Below are 18,659 nucleotides of genomic sequence, written 5' to 3' on the forward strand. Positions count from 1 at the left end.
ATACCACAAAACAACTGTACTGGGATGGTTCTTAATTACTTTACTAACCCAAGCTAAGCCTAAAAACTGTGTATACAACAATGCTATGGTTAAAGGAAACCTGCCTAACAGCAGATTAAAGAAAAAGGTGAGGTATTGTGAACTTCATCCACATATCTTACCCAGAATCCTTTACTGTATTGGAAACAATGTATCTAGATGTTTTCTGTGGGGAAAAACAAGTATTCAGACTTGTCCAGATTTGTTAATAGGCTTCACAATTAGTTATTTTCTGTTATTTTAAAAATGAGGCAGAATTTAATTCATTACATTTTTTATATTTATATATTTTCTGAAATTTTTAGCTTTTACCGCTCCGTCGATAAGCACAGCTCTCCCACCCGCCATATTGTCTAATTGAATGACAGATGACAATTGTTAAAACAACTAATCCTTGTTTCCCCCCGGGCCGTGACGTTTATGCAAAGGGGTTTAACACCCAGATCTAAACAAGAAGTTTAAATATACAATTTTATTTTAAATGCTTAAGATGCATTGACATGCCACACAAATTAATATTAACTCAAAAACCTTAACGGTAGGTTTACTTTTCAAGAATTCTGCCAAACATCTAAACCTTGGATTTTGGCTTTTTAAATTATATTCTACCAAATCTGATAGGTTAATGTTCTAATAAAAATAAAAAAAAACTACATTTATAGGTCTTGTAATGTAGATAATATTGTTGATGCATGTCTCATTAAAGGGATACTAAACCCACATTTTTTTCTTTCATGATTCAGATAAAGCATGCAATTTTAAGCAACTTTCTAATTTACTCCTATTTTTATTTGTTCTCTTGCTATCTTTATTTTAAAAAATCAGGAATCTAAGCTAAGGAGCCGGACCATTTTTGGTTCAGCACCTAGGTTGCACTTGGTGATTGGAGGCTAAATGTAGCCACCAATCAGCAAGCACAAGCCAGAAGTAAATTAGAAAGTTGCTTAAAATTGCATTCTCTATCTGAATCATGAAAGAAAATCTGGGTTTAGTATCCCTTTAACCTTCATCTTGTGATAATGCTATTATTATTTGTTTAATTAAGTAATAATTATATTTCATGCGGCTGTGGAGCAGGACATTATACTTTATGGGGCTTAAACATGTCTCTCTAATGGCAGCCTACAGGAAGTATATATTTAGGCTCCAAGCTCCTCCCAAAACAATTGTCCTAGTTTCTGGAGACCGCGCTAGCTTGTGCCACAACACCACCCACAAGTCTCCTCACCTCCCTCTCCCAGAAAACCTCTGGTAAATATTGAGAGGAGCCGGTGTGGCGGATGAATAATAATCAACATGTTAACAAATGCATTTTTTAATTAAATAATAATGTATTATTTTAATAGTAAGGAGAATAATCTTATGAATTAGTACATTAATATTCTGATCTTACATATATGAATTACGTCAGAGAAAGAAGTATTACAAAAATTTGTCCTGAAAGTAAATGTTTCTCTATAATATTTATATCCATCCTATATTTTAAATTATGTCAGTGGGTGTAAAAAGTCCCATATGACTGTTTTCTGTGTACAAGACTGCAGATAACTTAATATATTTATGGTCCATTCTGTCCTCAAGTCATATGCCCAGCTACTTCTGAAATTCTTTCTCATTGTGAGCGCACGCACACTGTTTTGCTTCTTAGGATAAACCATACTAGGAACTCTAAATTCCTGCGTAGGCCTATCATGTGGTATGCCCAGGGCTGTCACCTTAGCCATACTGTCATATGAGTTACACATGTCTCATGGTTTTCAGTAATAAAAGGTTTTCTGCAAGGAGTAACTTTTGTGGATTTTATAAAAAAAAAAATTAAGCACAATTCCAAACATATAAGTATACTTTTTCCGTGCAAAGTTTAATGTTGGTAATGTAGTGTACTCCTTCCTTGCAGTCTAATGTTGGTAATGTGGAATTCAGGATGTAGAATGACTGCTCTTTAAAAAGAATAAGAATCAACTGGCATAATACAGTTATGTGCAAAATCTGACTCCCAGACTCCAAAGGAACCTAGTACTCATTCTTACATGAGCCTCAGCTAGCTCAAGGTGTAGTATGGTTCTTTTTGAGTTTGAGTGTTATATGTTGGACGTAACAGTATTGCGCTATTTATCTCTTATTCCTTTTGAAGAGGAGTCATTCTGCATACAGTATTCCACATTACCGCCAATTAAACACTGTATTTATCACAATTGATTGGTTGTTGAATGTTTGGGATAGTGCACTGTGTTTAAATTTTATTTTTAGTTTGTTCAGTCACATTTGATTTTCTAAGAATTAACAAGGGTGTGTGAATACTATTTTTGGTTGTATCTTTTTATTACTTTTTCCTGTAAAACTAGGATAAGTAATGCTTAATTTTAGGGTAATGAAATATTATACTCAAAATATACTGTCATCTCTATGAAAGGCAGCATTTTGCATGAAAGAAATGTGAAATAAATGCTGTTTAAATGTAAACTGAAATAATTAATCTGCATTATTTATGTTCATCTTACCTTTGCTCATTTGCTGATAGACCTTTCCTTCCTACCAATAAGGGGTACACAAACTATACAAAATATAAAAGATAAGAAACCAAATGGATCTATCACAACACTGTGATGATCGATCACGGAAGTGGGGAGTGACTATTGCTGTGACTAAGTTTGGATGAAACATTTACACATTCAATAGTTATATGACCTGGCACACAGATTTATATTGGTAGGTGTACGCTAGAGTGTTACATTGACGGAGTTTACGATAGCTGATATCAAATAACCCTGGATCTTAGTGAGTACCGTATGCTTTTGCATCTAGAGGGCCAGATCAGAGGAAATACACATAAATTATTGTGTTGGTTTGTTTGTATACGTCCACTTAAGGGAATCGAAAAATGTCATTGGTAGCTGTTTTTTTTAATTTAAAGCCTTAGTTGATATGGCCAAGTCTGCCTGAGGAAACAATTTATAGTACCTGATTGTGCTTGGTTGCTTGTTTTTAAGTATTTTACACACGTTTTAATACATTTGTTGTATTATACTTTTGCACTCAACCAACTTGTATATGAGAACAACAGCTACACATCTCTGGTTAATTGTTGGCCACTTTGGAGTCCGGAGTTCCAGAATACCGGGTTACAGCAAGCTGGTTTGCTGTAAACAACTAGCACGTATCCAATAGCACATCAGGGTGCTATAGCAAAATGTGATTACCCTGTATTCTATAAACACACATGCGGCTCCTCTTTGCATTTTGATGTTTTTTATCATTTGCTGATAGGTACCTCTTGTTAATGCTCATTGCCTGATAGATACAGTTGTGTATTGTACATATTAACCAATAAGCATTTTTAAGGAATTTTCTAATAAGGGCATAAACAGTTAAAACTGTGAAAGGAAAACATGTTCAACATATTCAAATGATTCTCTTTCATATGGATAGGAGATCATTGTTGAGTACAAATGGGGGGGGGGGGGGGATTGACAGTGTCCTGAGTGCATTACAAAAATAACTACTGACTAATATTTCTACATTGCGTAAATTGGAGAGCTATTGATTAAATACCTAGGCCAACTTTACATTGCCTGTGTAAACATTGATCCCTAAGTGTAAACCATTCAGCTGGTGTAAAGAGTTATCAGCTTTCATTTATATTAGATTTACATACTTCCTCATTTTATTTTATAATACAAGTTCACAGAAATGTTGTAAGGAGTTAAGTGTAACCTCACGTTGTAGTTTTTAAAAGCTCTAATTCAGAGGTGCAAAAAAAAAAAATAGTTTAGCGCGTGCCATATTTACCTGTTATCAATTCAGAAGAAATATATTTAAATATATTGACTTAAATAGGAGCAGAAAATAACCTGCTGCATTAAGTTTGCTAGTACACAAATAAAATCTGACAGGTTTGTAAATGGTGTTAACATTTTAATGGCTATTAAATAGCTGAACATTATTAACAACATTGATGTAAACATAACCTAAAACTCTGATCTGACTTTACTTCTAAAAACAATAATTTGCTTTCCCTGTGTTTAAACTATTTAATTTCTACAATGTCCTAATGTCCTATAATCAGCTTATCTGACAATGTCATAGACAAATTCAATGGCACAAATTGTATTAACTTGAAGCACAGTCCATTATATGTGCCATATTTTCCTTAATTAAAATTTTATCCATCGGAATAGTTGGCATAGCCTTTCTGTCATGTATGACATTTTAAAAATTATAGCTACCAATAAAGAAACAACTTTAAGATAAACAAGTGAGTATTAGATAAAAAGATTATTCAAATTTCTGACCTGAGCAAGCATTTTGCTGGATTTGTCTACTGCTAATGTGATTTGATAATTTCATGCATCTACAGTGTCACCAAGGGTAATCAAACATCAATTTAAAGCTACATTAAAAGCCAAGAGTTTGGTTAATGGCCTCATTGTTCTCATGGCAAAAAGAAAAACAATATAACAAGATTTAATTTCTCTGCTGAATTCCTTAAAAATAAATACTTCACAAAAAGTCACATTTACTGGCAGTCAGTTTTGATATATTCTTACCTAAACAGATTTAATCTGAAATAAAATATCCAGTTCTAAATCAAAGTTTTCAATGCAAAAAAACATTTTATGCAGAATGGGTAAATTTTGACTGTGATTTATATGACATTCCAATATATAGGAAGAACCACTGTATGAATAAGTAAAATCCCTAAGGTGATTAGAAAGTGCAATTTTGCATTTTATTGACCTTTATGGCAATTTCACAGTCCTTTTAAGAAGATTGTGATAACAACCCAAGAAACAATGACTAGGTAATAAGATAAAAATGATACCTTGTTGGATCCCTTATAAGTAAATCTTGATAAGATTAAGTTTATCTTTGTAATAACTAAGGGCTAGATTACGAGTGGAGTGCAAATTAATGTTTCCGCTTCAGCGTTAATTGCACTTGAAGTAAGCATTTTGTGCTCGTCGGGTTGTGCTCGTATTACGAGTCAAAAGTAAACTGTTTTCGCTCTTGTGGTAACCCGACTAAAAAAAATAAATGCTTCACAAAAAGTCACATTTACTGGCAGTCAGTTTTGATAGATTCTTACCTAAACAGATTTAATCTGAAATAAAATATCCAGTTCTAAATCAAAGTTTTCAATGCAAAAAACATTTTATGCAGAATGGGTAAATTTGATTGTGATTTATATGACATTCCAATATATAGGAAGAACCACTGTATGAATAAGTAAAACTCCCTAAGGTGATTAGAAAGCACATTAATACATATACAATTTTGCATTTTATTGACCTTTATGGCAATTTCACAGTCCTTCTAAGAAGAATAAGATAAAAATGATACCTTGTTGGATCCCTTATAAGTAAATCTTGATAAGATTAAGTTTATATTTGTTATAACTAAGGGCTAGATTATGAGTGGAGTGCAAATTAATGCTTCCACTTCAGCGTTAATTGCGCTTGAAGTAAGCATTTTGTGCTCGTCGGGTTGTGCTCGTATTACTAATCAAAAGTAAAATGTTTTTGCTCTTGTGGTAACCCGACTAGTGCAAACATGTGAAGTTAGAATATTGCGTTCACATTCATGTATTCCCCCATAGAAGTCAATGGAGAAAAAAAAGTGGAAAAGACCTAAAACCCTATTCTCACGCAAACAAAATCGCATATTCTCATTTGCGCTTAACCAACATGAAAACAGTAATATTTCATACTCCAATGTTCTTTACATAACAGAATATGTTCTATTTATTCGTAAATACAAATTTCTATATCTATCTGATGGTATTTTGGTAAAATAAATTTCTATATGTATATATATATATATATATATATTTATATATATATATATATACATATATATATATAATATAGATATGTGTAATGTCTGAAAAAGAGACATAAGTTAGAGTGGACCACAGCTACTGATAAAACAATATATATATATATATATATATATATATATAAATGGTGTAGCTAAGTGTGTGGCAGGGTGTCACATTAATATTACCCTTTAGTAATATGTGATAACCTAGCACACACACAACTAGCAGTTGATATGTGAAGAAAGAAAGGAAAAAATAAACAAAGCAGCAGCAAGCACTATAGCTGAAGTATCAAGTTAAATTCAATTCAGCAGTGTAACTAGTTGCTTTAAACCTCAGTTATGATATATTGTTAACGTTAAACCATGAAATTATATATGTTTGTGCACAAACCAAAGAGATAGTAAAGCTTAAGCTGTTTTGGAAGCAATGGGTAATGGATACTTGTAAAGTAACATGAGCTCTTATAACTAATGCACATAGAAGATTGCGGTAAGAGTACAGTGTGAGCAACATAAGCAAAAGAACCCCTTTAGTGTTGGTACCTGATAGAGCTAAAGTTGGAGACTGAACTTCGGTATAACCGCAAGTAAGGTAAGTGCTGAGAGCGGTAAGATAGCAGCTGAATGTCGGCAGAAAGTGGCGTGTGACGTCACAGAGGCCGGAGTTCCGGTAGCGGAGCAGTTCACTTCACAGGGAAGCAGCTTGAATGAGACAGGCTCAGGAAGAGTAGCTGCACAGACTGCAGGTAGAGGGTGGAGCTCAGGACTGGTCCGGAATGAATCAATACCAAGCAATGAGTAAGTGAGGATTGTTGCTATTTATGGCAGTTGCTGGGGATTTAAAGGGCCAGTGAGATGTAACAATAGGTGAGGATAAGAAGCATGACAGAACACCCCCCTCCAGGAGCAGCACCGATGCTCAGGGTCCAGGACGATCCGGGTGTCTTTGGCGGAATCTGGAAAGTAATCTAGGAGCTGAGATATTGGTGGATGGTTCCCAAGAGTTATGCTCACTAGAATAACCCTTCCATTTAATTAGATATTGAAGGACACCCCTGAGACGTCTAGCATCCAAAATGTCCTCTACCTCATATTCCATGTTAGGGTCTACAGAAACAGAGGGTAGTGTAGTATCCACGGGTTGGTTACGTAAGGTTCGGTAAGGTTTAAGCAAAGATACATGGAAAGTGGGATGTATTTTGAGTGAGGAAGGTAAAGTGAGTCGGACAGCATTGCAGTTGATAACCCGCTGTACAGGGAATGGTCCAATGAAGAGAGGTGAAAGCTTCCTGGATGGAGTTGATAAGCGGAGATTTTTTGTGGAGAGCCAGACTAGATCTCCTACTTTGTAAATAGGAGGTGGAGTTCGACGGCGGTCATAATACTTTTTCTGTATAACCTTTGTTGTCTTCAATTGCTTGTTTGATAGTTATGAAGTTAGAACTGATAGTGGAAGCTAAATCTGAAATGTGGGAATGATCCGAAACTAGTTCAGGCAAGTAGTGGAACGTAGGATGGAAACCATAGTTGACATAAAATGGTGTTTGCTTAGTAGTAGAGTGCAAAGTATTATTGAAGACGAATTCAGCGAAATGTAACTGTTGGGACCAGGAGTGTTGGTTAGTATGGCAATAAGTTCGTAGGAACTGTTCCACCCATTGATTACACCGTTCCGTCTGTCCATTTGTCTGAGGATGGTAAGAGGAATAGAGGGACTTTTCAATGGAGAACTTCTTGCAGAAGGCAGACCAAAGAGCGCTAGTAAATTGAGACCCTCGATCGGTCAGAATCTTCTTAGGTAAACCATGTAGCCTGATTATATGTTTTAAAAGTAGTTGTATGGTTTCTGCTGCGGTGGGTAGTTTGTGATAAGGTATCAGATGGATCATTTTGCTGAAAAGATCCACTACCACTACAATAGTGGTGTTTTTGTCAGATGTAGGTAAATCCACGATGTAATCCAGAGCGATTTCCTGCCAGGGTTTCTCGGGGGTAGGTATTGAGAGTAGAAGACCATAAGGTGGTCTTTTGTTCCTTTTGGATATGGTACAAGTGGGGCAAGAGTTTATGAACTGTGTTACGTCAGTCAACATGGCAGGCCACCAGTAAGATCTCTGTACCAATTCTCTAGTTTTTTTCAATCCACAATGTCCCCCAAGAGATGAATCATGAGCAGATCTGAATAGTTGGTCACATAGAGATGGAGGGAGGTACAGTTTATTCCCATAACAGTAGAGTCCATCGTTGTTCTTCCTTAATAGATGTTCAGGTTTTGAAGAATCTTTTATTTGTTCAGTACGTAGTAAAGGAACAGAATCAATCATAAACAGAAGGAAATTTTCTTCAGGAATAATTTTCTGGGTTGTGGTCGTTGCTGATAACGTTTGTGGGAGACGAGAAAGCGCATCTGCCTTCCCATTCTTGCTGGCTGGTCTGTAGGTGATGAGAAAATTAAAGCGTGAAAAGAATAAATTCCAATGAACTTGGCGGGCAGAGAGTGTTCTTGTGGACTTCAGGAATTGTAAGTTCCTATGGTCAGTGTAAACTACAGTTGGTGTTGTAGCACCTTCCAGTAGGTGTCTCCATTGTTCGAATGCGGCCTTTATGGCGAGGAGTTCCTTTTCGCCAACTGGATAATTTCTCTCTGCTGTTGTTAAGGTACGAGAATAGTAAGCTACAGGATGCAATGGTTGTTGTAGAGATTGTCGTTGTGAGAGGATAGCTCCAAGGGCGAAGTCAGAAGCGTCTACTTCAAGAGTATAAGGGAGTTCTGAATTAGGGTAGCGCAAAATAGGTGCAGAGGTAAAACGTGATTTTAATAAATCAAAAGTATTTTGGGTGGTAGTAGTCCACGTGAATTTTATATTTTGTTTTGTAAGATCAATAAGAGGTTTAGCCAGGGATGAGTAGTTTTTTATAAATTTCCTGTAGAAGTTGGCGAATCCCAGAAAACTTCGTACTTGTTTTCTGGACGTAGGGACAGGCCAATCTACTACAGTTTTAATTTTAGTGTCATCCATACGTATACCCTTGTCAGATATTATGTACCCAAGGAACGGTATACTATTAGCATGAAAGGTGCATTTTTCAGCTTTTACATATAAAGAATTGCTTCTGAGTCTAGTCAATACCTGACGGACGCGGATTTTGTGTTCTGATAGAGATTTTGAGAATATGAGAATATCGTCTAGATAAATGACTACGTAGATATCCAGTATATCCTTGAAAATATCATTTATCAGGTGCTGGAAGGTGGCAGGAGCATTGCAGAGACCGAATGGCATGACTACATATTCGTATAACCCATAACGAGTACGAAATGCAGTCAGCCATTCGTCTCCTGCCCTCATCCTGATCAAGTTATAGGCACCTCTAAGGTCTAGCTTAGTGAAAATTGTAGAGCCCTCTAGACGCTCAATTAATTCGCTGATAAGTGGTAGGGGGTAACGGTTTTTTATTGTTATTTTATTTAACTGCCTATAGTCCACTATAGGTCTTAGAGAAGCGTCTTTATTTTTTACGAAGAAAATCCCTGCTGCTGCAGGAGAAGTTGATGGTCTTATAAAACCTTTTTTAAGGTTTTCTTCGAGGTAAGTTTTAAGATGTAGTAGTTCTGGTTTAGACAAAGGAAAAATGTGCCCACATGGAATAACTGCACCTGGAAGTAAATCGATTGGGCAGTCATATGGCCTGTGTGGTGGGAGATTTTCTGATTGTTTCTTGCTAAACACATCAGTAAAATCGTCATAATCAATGGGCACATTTGTATGCAACCCTTCAGGAGAAGGTTGAAGTAACAGTTGGGGGTAACAGGTTGTCTTGCAATATTCAGATCTAAATTGTAGAGAAAGAGATGACCAAGAGATATCAGGATCATGTTGCCTAAGCCACTGCAACCCTAAAATTAGAGGGAAATCGGGTGAGGTAATGACATCGAATTTGATATACTCCCTATGGTGACACTCTGTGGACATTAAGATGGGAGCCGTTTCAAACAGAACAGGTCCAGTGGATAAGACCTCTCCATCTATCCCTCTTAAATGAACAGGAGACAGTTTCTTATGCAGGGGTATTTTATTTGTTTCACAGAAAGTTACATCAATGTAGGAGAGGGAGGCTCCAGAGTCAATAATCCCTTGGACGGTCACCCGAGTTTGATCCCACTGTAAAACAAGATTAGTTTTACAATACTGATTGCTTTTGAGTACAGTCTTAAGTGAAGGAGAGGGAGTAAAAAGCTTACCCTTTCTTTGGCGAATGAGGTTGGGGCAGTCTCTAATCCCGTGCTCATCAGAGGCACAGTACATGCACAGGTTATGGGTGCGACGTCTTATCTTTTCCTGGGAACTTAGGTGTCCTCTCAGGAAGGCGATATCCATAGGTTCTGGAGGGGGTTTTGAGTGTGTACTGGGTGGATTAGTTGGAAACCTTGGTCTAGAGGATGAGTCATGACTAGTTCTCTCATGATGTCTTTCCCTGAGCCTTCTATCTATGCAGATAGAGAGATCTATAAGTTGTTCCAAAGTAGGAGGTATTTGGGTGCGAGAGAGCTCATCCTTAACAGCATCCGACAACCCCAACCGAAATTGATTTCGGAGAGACAAGTTATTCCATTGGGTGTCGGGAGCCCACCGCTTGAATTCTGCTATATATTCCTCTACCTCTCTTTTCCTCTGCCTTAAAGACCTCATGGCATTTTCAGCCGTTTGCTGCTTAAAAGGATCCTCATAAATTTGTGATAAGGCAGAGAAAAAAGAGTCCAAGGAATTGAGAATGTCATCATTGTGCTCCAAAAAGGTATTAGCCCATGCCCTAGGCTCTGCCCTTAAATAGGAAATGGTTGTCATAACTTTTACCCTATCAGTAGGATATGTATAGGGTTTGAGAGTAAATAATAAATAGCATGAATTTTTGAATTCCCTAAAAATCTTCCTATCTCCAGAGAAAGGTTCAGGGGTACTAATCTGGGGTTCTAGAGGAGGGGGCTTCCTGTCAACTACCTCCTTGATATAAGTTTTCAAATTATCATTTTCTAGTTTAAGTGCAGTAAGACCTTCAGTTAATAAATCTACTTTGCTAGTTAGTGTTTGTATGTGTGTATTCATATCAGTTGGGTCCATTTTAAGTGGGCTTGGTATTTCTGTAATGTCTGAAAAAGAGACATAAGTTAGAGTGGACCACAGCTACTGATAAAACAATATATATATATATATAAATGGTGTAGCTAAGTGTGTGGCAGGGTGTCACATTAATATTACCCTTTAGTAATATATGATAACCTAGCACACACACAACTAGCAGTTGATATATGAAGAAAGGAAAAAATAAACAAAGCAGCAGCAAGCACTATAGCTGAAGTATCAAGTTAAATTCAATTCAGCAGTGTAACTAGTTGCTTTAAACCTCAGTTATGATGTATTGTTAACGTTAAACCATGAAATTATATATGTTTGTGCACAAACCAAAGAGATAGTAAAGCTTAAGCTGTTTTGGAAGCAATGGGTAATGGATACTTGTAAAGTAACATGAGCTCTTATAACTAATGCACATAGAAGATTGCGGTAAGAGTACAGTGTGAGCAACATAAGCAAAAGAACCCCTTTAGTGTTGGTACCTGATAGAGCTAAAGTTGGAGACTGAACTTCGGTATAACCGCAAGTAAGGTAAGTGCTGAGAGCGGTAAGATAGCAGCTGAATGTCGGCAGAAAGTGGCGTGTGACGTCACAGAGGCCGGAGTTCCGGTAGCGGAGCAGTTCACTTCACAGGGAAGCAGCTTGAATGAGACAGGCTCAGGAAGAGTAGCTGCACAGACTGCAGGTAGAGGGTGGAGCTCAGGACTGGTCCGGAATGAATCAATACCAAGCAATGAGTAAGTGAGGATTGTTGCTATTTATGGCAGTTGCTGGGGATTTAAAGGGCCAGTGAGATGTAACAATAGGTGAGGATAAGAAGCATGACAATATGGCATCCAGGGGTGCAGGCACTACAATAATAATTAAAAAAAATTAAGAAACAAAAAGGAAAGAAACACCATGTAATTTTTCTGGGGCTTTGTCATGGTGTTACTGCGACGAAACACGTATAGCGTTCTTTTTGATTTTCAGACTGGCTAGGCCAGCTGGGTCTAATAAGATTTATAAAACTGGGACCACAACTGAGGGCAAAGGAAGGAGGATTAGTAACTAAATCCAGAGCAAGCAACGGAAGTGTACCGGCGGAAATACAGAGTAACAAATGTACCGGAGGTGCACTGGAGTCACTGACAACAGCTTGAACTTTACACAGCACAGCAGCGGGTGAGATCTAAACATTATCCTCTGTGAAACCCCCGAGATAGAGCTGAGCGCTCTTAGGGATATTCTAGTTGAGGACTTGTACCTTATGAATATGACATCACACTGTACTGGCTTCGACATACTACAGCTTCTGCTTGAATTTGCCTGCATAATCTATGCTTTATCAGCTGTTTGATTACCTTCTTCCTATCTGCCTAATACAGCTTGCATTTACATGCTTCTATAATGCAGTGCTTACTAACCATTGCTTTGTGAATGGGACTTTATACATAGACCTTGATACTACATATTTCTTAGACAGCATCATATATATGCACTTTATGTTAACATTATCTTATAGCATATTAGAGTTTATTGTAGACTTGTTCTAGCTACCACAAATTTCATTTTTAATATTGTGTTTTTAAAGTGTTTTTTTTTTTTTCTTAATAAAATGTTTATGACCTTTATATATATGTTGTGACACGTGTCTCCCTTTACTGCCCCTGAGATAGTCCCGATTTTTTATATATTGTTTGACTTAATGGAAGTTGCTGGCACAAGGCACTCTGTACTTTATTCTTACTCCTTTCCTTTTCCCTTTTTTTTTGTTCTTTGCTTTCTTCTTTTCTTGGTTTTCTTTCATTTTTGTTTCTTAAGTTTTTTAAATATATATATATACATACGTATATATTTACTTACTGTACATTTCTCACATTCCATTCCACATAGCAGAATATTTATAAATAGATATTCCTTCATGTACATACATAGGAATATCTATTTATAAATATTCTGCTATGTGGAATAGAATGTGAAAAATTTACAGTGAATACATAGTTAAAACTTTATTAATTATGAATATTGCATAAATATGCATTTACATGTTTTCATCTACTTAACTGTAAGGGCTCCAATGCAATATATACTATATATATTTATATATACAGTATTTATACATAGAGATAGATAGATAGATAGATAGATAGATAGATAGATAGATAGATAGAGGATGGTGCACTCTCACAAACAGGTATTCTCGTGACAGGGTGCTGAATGCAGGGTATGATATAGAAGATAGAAGACAGCACTCACTGGTCTTGAATGTAGCAAACAAACTGCATTTTATTTAAATGGCGTTTCAGGGACAGCTCCCCTTCATCAGACCAACAACCAAAAAGTGACATACAAACTTTGTTGTTTTAGAGGTGTTATATAATGTGCTTGATAACATCGCAGATAAATAGTTACACATGCTGGTTATGAAAGGCAACCAGTACTGAAAGTTATTGCTAAAGCTGAGGCTCCCACAGAAAATGCTAGAGATATATCAGTACAATAAATCCCCTCTTCAGCCCAGGGATGCACGGCATATAGTGGCCAACTGGCCATTATTAGTTCCTGCACGCTAATATCTCAGTCTATATACACGTTTTTAGATTCACTGAGCGCCAATTGAGGTACTGTGGGTGCTAGGTCCTGTGTACGCTAGGTCCTGGGTATGCTAGGTACTGTATGTACAAGGTACTGTATGTGTTAGGTACTGTATACGCTAGGTACTATTTGTGTTGGGTGCTGTATGTGCTAGGTACTGTATGTGCTAGGTACTGTATGTGCTGGGTACTGTATGTGCTGGGTACGGTCTGAGCTAGGTAAGGTTTGTGCTAAGTATGGTTTGTGCTAGGTATTGTATGTGCTAGGTATTGTCTGTGCTAGGCGCGGAGTGTGCTAGGTACTGTTTGTGCTAGGTGCTGTTTGTGCCAGGTGCTGTTTGTGCCAGGCACTGTTTGTGCTTGGCGCTGTTTGTGCTGGGAGCTGTTTGTGCTGGGAGCTGTTTGTGCTAGGCGCTGTTTGTGCTAGGTGCTGTTTGCGCTAGGTGCTGTTTGCGCTAGGTGCTGTTTGAGCTGGGTGCTGTTTGTGCTGGGAGCTGTTTGTGCTGTTTGCGCTGGGTGCTGTTTGTGCTGGGTGCTGTTTATGCTGGGTGCTGTTTGTGCCTGCTGGGTGCTGTTTGTGCCTGCTAGGAGCTGTTTGTGCCTGCTAGGTGCTGTTTATGCCTGCTAGGTACTGTGTGTGCTAGGTCCTGGGTATGTTAGGTACTGTATGTGCTAGGCACTGTATGTGATAGGTACTGTATGTGCTAGGTACTGAATGAGTTAGATATTGTATACGCTAGGCACTATATGTGTTGGGTACTGTATGTGCTGGGTACTGTATGTGCTAGGTACTGTATGTGCTAGGTACGTTATGTGCCAGGTACTGCATGTGCTAGCTTAGGTACTGTATGTGCTAGGTACTGTATGTGCTGGTTCTGTATGTGCTAGGTACTGTATGTGCTAGGTACTGTATGTGCCAGGTACTGTATGTGCTAGGTATGGTATGTGCTAGGTACGGTATGTGCTAGGTACGGTATGTGCTTTGTAGGTCGGTGCTGGGTACGGTTGGTGCTTGGTACGGTCGGTGCTAGGTACGGGTCGATGCTAGATATGGACGGTGCTAGGTATGGTATGTACTAGGTACTATATACGCTAGGTTTTTAGTGTGCTAGATGCTATGTGTGCTAGGTACTATGGGTGCTAGGTACTGTGTGTGCTAGATACTGTGTGTGCTAGATACTATGTGTGCTAGGTACGGTGGGTGCTAGGTACTGCGTGTGCTAGGTACTGCATGTACTAGTTATTGCATGTGCTAGGTACTGCGTGTGCTGGGTACTGCGTGGCCTAGGTACTACGTGGGCAAGGCACTGCGTGGGCTAGGTACTGCATGTGCTAGGTACTGCATATGACAGGTGATGCGTGTGCTTAGTACTATATATGCTAGGTATTATATATGCTGGGTACTGTGTGTGCTAGGTACTGTGTGTGCTAGGTACTGAGTGGGCTAGGTACTGGGTGTGTTAGGTATTACCTGTGCCAGGTACTGTTGTCCTAGGTACAGTGTGTATTACGTAAGGTGTGTGCTAGGTACAGTCTCAAGATCCCTTAGTGACCTCCCATTCCATATTATCTCCTCTTTCATGTTGGTATGTTCAGTTGTTTTAGATTATATTCTTAGCATACTGAGAAATTTATATAATATTATTTATTGCTGGAATTTAATCTTCTCATCCTTGAGCACAAACGATTTTTGTTATAAGAGCCTCTAGTTATTTATTCAACAGGTCCCTTACACTGGCTATTTGAATATTGAACTTAATTTACATGCACTAGCTCCCCCCTCCCACATTCACATTTAGAGCCCACCCCAGGGTTCAATTTAGGTGAACTATTTTCACCCCGAATTCCCTCATTTTACCCATTCTTCCCTTAGGATCCACTTCCCCAAAAATATTGCATTATAGAGGTGTGTGTACACCAATGGCTAGATCTATCTTTTTTATGACTAACTGGTCATTTACACCCTAGTTTGACCTTGGAGGTGAAGGTATCCTATCTATTAATTTTGTAGGTATTCAAGGGACCTGTGGGTCCTACTCAGTGTTTGACTTTGTTTATCTGCGTGCATTTACACATTATTGTACCTTGTTTGAGTCTTTTAGAGCAGGGGTCCTGCATGCCCCCAATTGTTATTTCTAATTCTAAAACCAAATAAAAATGTAATAAAAAAAAAGACATAACGTTTCGGTACTCATTTGCACCTTTGTCAAATGTCTAACAGCAGGTTCAACAAAGTAAACCTAAAAACAATTGGCAAGCTATGTTATGAAAGTGCTTAAATACCTTAGCACATGCCATCCATCCCCCATTGACGTCATCAGCAGCAGCCGTCGCATGATGCGCAACTAGCCATGAGGAAGCATTGCCATGGTTACCCTTAACAATATCCATGTAACGGGGATATTTATCCAATACGGCATAACGGAGATAGCGCAGTCAGTTATAAAGCACGGACATAAGCCATGATATGTGTACATATCAATAATAAAAGTCTGTCAGCAGGGCAATATATGAGGGGGAATACGGCCCCATATTAGTGGATATATAGTTCTCAAACTCAGATGCACCAATCAAAGCTATTCTTCCTATAGGCCATATTATTATTGCAGACATTGGGACTGAATTATCATTGTGCGAGCGGACATGATCCGATATTGCAGATCATGTACGCTGCATATCGATAAATGCTGACAGAATACGCTCTCAGCATTTATCATTGCACCAGCAGTTCTTGTGAACTGCTGGTACAATGCCGCCCCCTGCAGATTAGCGGCCTATCAGATCAGGATATATACCACATAGGTGCTCGTGCATGTCAACCTATGAATGATTGCATAGCTCTTGTTACTATGTGAATGCTGAAAAGATGAACCCCTTAGCATGCTATTGCAGGTTATACAGTTTCCACATGGAAAGCAGCCTTTTTTGGCTGACTTTAACCATGTCTTCTTCCGGTAGCATTCAACAGGATCTGTTTTTAGCAGTATATCTCATAGGTTATTTGCTCTATGGTATACCATTCTGGGTGACTTCATTTGTTGAAATGGTAGTGTTGTATCTGATTAGACTACTGGCCAGTGTTCTTGCACTGATTTGTCCAAGGTGTCATGGGTTGGAACATATGAAGTCACAAAGTTCAATTGTTTTTTTTATTGCCAGTGGGGTCCATGCTCCTCTTTGCCTTCTCATCAATGCCAGGGTTCAACAGCCTCTCTTTAGTGTCAGCGATCACCTTCTTATCGTAGCCTCATGATATCAATTTCTTTTTCATCTCATGCTATATAATACCTCACTGTTTTTTCTAATGACCCTGGTGAGTTGTGAAGTGATAATCCCTGTTTTTTGGTGTCTGGGATGGAAACTCCTGGCATCCAAAAGGGAATTCCGGTCCGTCAGTTTAGTATAAAGGGACGTGCCAAAGAGGCATCCATCACAGGAATCAATTTTAGAAATATTCAGATCAAGAAAATGTACTGTACATAAATTATATTCCAACTTAAATCGAATAGGACTCTCCAATGAGTTCAAACATGACACCCACTCCTTCAACTCCACGGCACTCCCTCTCCACATCAAACACACGTTATCAATATAGCGTGTGTAATATTTTATCTTGGGGTGCGTGGATGGCATCATCAGTTCACATTCATACCAGGCCATTTAGAGGTTTGCATAAGTGGGTGCCATGTTTGAACCCATGGCCGTACCAGCAATCTGAAGATAGTCCAACTCAAACAAATAGACAAAAGTTCACAAAGAAACTCAACAGGAGGACCAGTATACAATGGATTCCCAGTCACTATAGACTTTACAGCTATGACCCCCCCAACATTGGTGATCAAAGTGTAGAGGCTGTCAACATCCATCGTGACCAAGATGTCATCACACTGCAAATCAGTATAGTTTTTAAGAATCCTAATCAAGAATCCTAATCATGTTAGGTGAATCTTGTAAGTATGCTTGTGTATTTCTTACAGTGGGCTGCAGAAAGAAGTCTATATAAATCGCCAGACTAGATAATAGTTATTCCCTGGGAGAAACAATCGGCCTACCATGGGAATTTTGCAAAGTCTTATGTACCCTTGGCAGTAGATATAGCACTGGTACATTAGGATATTGAGTGGTTAAAAAAGTCAACTACTGTTCACTAAGAATGCCTGTTTTGAAGCATCTAATAAGATACCCATCAATGATGTGTTTAAAAGCAGTCGTGGGGTTACCCCTTAGTTTAAAATATACGCTAGTGTCTGAGAGTCATTTCTATAGTCTATGTAGTCTTGGTCTACTATAAATCCCCCTTTATCCGCAGGGTGGATTATAATAGTAGTATCACTACTAAGGTCCTTAATAGCCCTAAGTTCTTCTTTACTCAGATTAGGGTTAGTGTTATTTTGTAGGGTACCCTTAACATCTTGAATTAGCATGCGTGCAAAGCTTCTAATGGAGGTATGGGTATTAGGCGGCTCACAATTAGATGTTTTTTTTACGTGGTAGTCCCTGGGTTGCTCTGCCTAAAGTGATCCTTTAACTTGAGCTGTCTCTGCAGCTTATGAATGTCAACAGGAGTGTCAAATATATCACCTTTAGGGGTGGGCATCAAATAGCAGAGATGGAGAAGAAATTGATATCATGAAGCTACGATAAGAAGGTGATCGCTGACACTAAAGAGAAGCTGTTGAGCCCTGGCATTGATGAGAGGGCCAAGAGGAGCATGGACCCCACTTGCAATAAAAAACAATTGAACTTTGTGACTTAATATGTTCCAACCCATGACACCTATAGACCCGTTTTTCTCTATAATGATTCTTGACTGTACTTAGTTTTTATTTTTAAAAGCAATTAGGTCACTTCTATATTTAGTAATCAAGTTTTCAAACTTGGAGAGCCATTACTGGCTTTTATCCTCCTCCAAAATATGGATGCTCTGCAGCTTAATGGTCTCAATCTCTGCCTTCATCTTACCCTCCAACCCTGTAACCTCCTCTATGACTAATAAAATTAGATCATAGGAACATTTATTAAGGATTGAGCATCATTTTCTGCAGAACTCCATATTTTGTCTCCCCAAAGTGGTTATATTCTTCACCCTAAA

Source organism: Bombina bombina, chromosome 1 (assembly GCF_027579735.1).
Source record: "Bombina bombina isolate aBomBom1 chromosome 1, aBomBom1.pri, whole genome shotgun sequence".
Lineage (NCBI taxonomy): Eukaryota > Metazoa > Chordata > Amphibia > Anura > Bombinatoridae > Bombina > Bombina bombina.